We start from the raw sequence: 3,976 nt of genomic DNA, 5'->3' as shown, positions 1-3,976 counted from the left end.
GGGAAAGAGAGATAAAAAGGATTTCTTTTCAGAGGTCTTTGGGCTGTGGGGTGGTAGGGGGTTGAGGGGGAGTTGAGGGCAGGCGGGTGGGAGGGGATAGGGCCTGAGACCAGCTCACACCTCCCCAGCAGCTAATTGTTTTACCTACTTCTTGCCTGAGAGGTCAGAGCTGGAGCGATAGCAGGCCAGGTCGGAGGTAGTCCTGGGAAGGTCAGGGGCTGCCCCTGCTGACCTGGGGGCCTCGGCCTGGGCACAAGGGTTTGGGTCAAATTCCAGGGTCTGCATGGCCAGAAGTTCTAACTGAAAGAGGACAATTATTACTATTATTATTTTTTAGTAGCATGACCAGAGCTATAATTTGGAGAGAAATGTACCATGTCTTCAGCATTATGTCTGGCCTTTACATGCATTAAGACCAGTGGTTTTCAAAGTGTGGGTCCTGGACCAACAACATCAGTATCACTGAACAACCCTCCGGGGTTGGGGCCCAGTGGTCTATAGGCTGAGGAGACCTGTAGGCCAGTTCTGGTCCAGTTCATTTAACCCACAACACAACCTGGTGGGACAGATGCTGCAATGGCCTTGATCTTACAGATGAGAAAACTGGGGCACAGATAGGCAGAACTACTTGCTGTGAGGATTTGAACCCAGGCTGGTTCCAACCCAGAGCCCCAGTTTGGGCCCCAGTAATAATAGAAATTCATTTACTGGCAAAGCATCTTCTGATTTCCCATCCAGGCTTATCAGTGAGGATGATAAGGGACAAGGGAACAATCCCATCTCAGAGATGAGAAACTGAGGGCCAGAGAGGCCTCAGACGTGGCTCCATAGGGCAGGACAAGAGCCCGGTCTCCTAACCCCCACTCGGTGCCAGGATGGAGACCCAGAATTTCACAGGAGGGAGGCCTGAGTGTTCGTGAGGGCTTACTGTGAGTCAGGAACAGTCCATCTTTTCTGCAACCTGCTGATTGTGCCCATTTTACAGATGCAGAAACCAAGGCAAGGCTGACTGGCTTGCCTGAGGTCTCACGGACGGCGAGGGGGGAGCAGAGGTTCACCTCCTGCAGGCCTGACCCCAAGTCTGCTGCTCAGACCCCAGTGCCCTGCAGGAAAACTCCTCCCCCTACCCCACCTCCCTCCCACTGAAAAAAAGTGATGCCCCAGGTAAGGCTTCCCATGGCCATGCCTTTGCGCACGTGGTTCCCTCCACCTGGAGGACCTTCCTCTTTGTCTGATGGATCAGCTCCTCTCTGTCCTTCAACAGCCAGGTCACATGTCCCTTTGGCTCTGCAGCCACCCGTGATGCTCCCCAAAGCTGGATAAGCTCCCGAATGGGCTCAGCCTCCTGCCCCCCACCCCGGGGCCCTCAGTGAAGCCCCCTTTCCAGGGGCTCAGGCGAGGGAGGGGCAGTTCTCCTTGCTCCTAATTCACCCTGTTTCTCACACCCCTCATGACAGCACATTTCCTCCTGGGCCAGGAGCTCTGGGGGGCACCGGCGGGGCTTGCCCTGCCCCTCACCCTCATCAGGTGTCCTCCAAGCCCCGCACCCATGCCTCTGAGTGCACAGGGCTGCATCTGAGCTGGGGTGGGGGTGGCTCCATGAATGGCCACTGTGTCTGGGCTGCCTGTGGCTGTGCCCCTCACCCCGGGCCATGCGATCATGTCCTGTGTGGGGCTTAGGTAATGGGGCGGCGGGTGGCGGAGCAGGGAGCCCAGCGAGGAGGCTGGCCTGGTCCGGCTACGGGATGAGCGACTTTTCCAGGTCCTGCCGAACGTCGGTTACTCTCACAGTCTGGCCCAGCTGTCAATGCAAACGCGGGGGCTCTTTTCCTCGGGGCTCTGGCAGTTGAAACTGGGGTCTGGAGGCGGCACACGGGGCTCCCTTCACCTGGCCTGTGTGCAGTTAACCTCTTGCACCCCGTCCTGGCCTTGGGACCAGGACGCCACAGAGGGGCAGTTGAGGCCAGTTGTCTCAGTTTCCCCCAGAGCTCCACAAAGTGTCTGGGACCCTGGTGAGGTTGTAGTGCAAGGACTGGGCTCTGTGGTTCTCCAGAAGTTACTTGTCCCAACTCCTCACCTAGCAGGTGGAGAAACCAAGGCCCAGAAAAGAAGACGTGGGCTTCTGTGGGATTCTGTGAACTCTGCTTTCTACCCCCTTTCTGGTCTGTGCTTTGGGTGTGGAAGCAGGAAGAGTAGACACACGGAGCTGCTAGAGACCATCAAAGATCATTGTGCCAGTGGGGAAACTGAGGCCCAGAGAGGAAAGGGGACTTACCCGAGGTCCCATTGCTGGTTGGCTGGGGGGCTGGGTTGGTGATGATGATGATGATGATGAAGATGATGATGTTGATGAAGATAGGAAATAGTAGTCCTGTTTTCCATGTGCCAGACCCTAAGTGCTTTATGTTTTTTGACTCATTTAATCCTTACAATACGGCAGGAGGTAGGAACTTATTATCCCCATTTGACAGATGAGGAAACCGAGACACAGAGAGGTTAAGCCACTTGCTGAATGTCCCACAGCTTATCTGTAGCAGATCCAGGATTTGCTCCCCTGAGTCAGGGCCTCCACCAGCTGCCTCTGCCTCCTGCCCAACGCCCTTCTCAGCTGAGTCCTGGTCCTCTCTGACCTCAGGATCCTCATCTGTTGAGTGGGGATAAGAATCCCTGTCTTCCCTGCCTTGGGAGGCTGCTTGGTAGAGCCAGGGAGCTCTCATGGAGGAAGGGAAAGCATGCTGCAAACCATGAGGGCTGTGGATCAGGCTACGATGGGCTCTGCCGCTCATTTGCACGTGCATGAGACTGTTTTTCAGGGTGTTACCTCCACACTCCCCGGGGTGCTCTGCCAGCATTAGGATGTCCTGGGGACCCTTTCCACAATGCTGATGCCCAGAGCCACCCAGGAGCAGGGTCCACTTCACAGCCCCGGGATCCTCCCACCAGCCCACCATGTGGAACTGTGATGGTTCCCATCGACAGAGTCCCAGAAGTGGCTGGTGGGGAAACTGCCAAGGAAGGAGCAGTCCAGAGCATTGGGAAAGCAACAACTCCTGGTGGGAGGAGTTCCAGGTGGGATGGTGGACACACAGGTAGGAGCTGAGGCTGTGGCATTTGTCCAGGAGTAGGTGGGTTGGCTTGATCAGGAACACAAGTTTGTTGGGGGGCAGGGAGAAGCAGTGAGTCCAAGGAGCCTGAGGGGTGGCTGGCAGTACAGCCTTCCCCTAAAAGCACTGGAAGAGAGGGGGACCCACGGTTAGTGAGCCAGGCCAGGCCCCGGGCGCTGTGCAGGGGCAGGGATAACACACATGCCATGATACGAGGAAAGAGCCACAGGCCAGGGCTGACCTCTGCGGGTCTTTCCGTCATTTCCAACCTTGAGAATTTCGCTGGAGGAAGTAAGATGGTACATTTGCCCTGTGGGGTCTCAAGTCCTGGGAGGAGCCACTGTCCTATTTTCCCCTCAAGTACATGAGCTTGCTTCTTGAGTATTTGTCAGTAGAGATGAGTTTCAAACATCTAATTGTTGGAGGAAGTCCTGCGTCACCTGGTTCTATGTGAGGCAGGAAGCAGGAGGAGACCTGGACACAGGTCTGAGTGCACATACCTGCACTCAGGTGTCTCCCAAACAAGGGGGGAGACCATTGTAGTTGCTTTTGCCAGCTCAGCGCTGTTCCCAGGGGATTTGGCACTATCAGTAGACCCCTGGGACAGGCTGATGGGGAAAATGGCTCATCAATGTGAGAATGGCCTCCATCACAGAGTGTTTGAGAGCCTGGGTCTGGAAGGCACGGCATCAATAGCCTGCCTGGAGGGTTATTAGGATGATGAAATTGCCCCAAGCAGGTAGACGACCCAACACACAGGAAGTGCCTCTCACATCCTCTCCCCAGCGTTCTGTCCGCTTGTCCCCCTGCACCCCTGGGAATCGCTTGTCGGGATTGGCTGCCTATGGAGGATGAGGACCTGAGGCTTCGCT

This window comes from Lipotes vexillifer, unplaced genomic scaffold (genome assembly GCF_000442215.2).
Source record: "Lipotes vexillifer unplaced genomic scaffold, Lipotes_vexillifer_v1.1 scaffold691, whole genome shotgun sequence".
Taxonomy (NCBI): Eukaryota; Metazoa; Chordata; class Mammalia; order Artiodactyla; family Lipotidae; genus Lipotes; species Lipotes vexillifer.
This window is presented reverse-complemented; position numbering follows the sequence as displayed.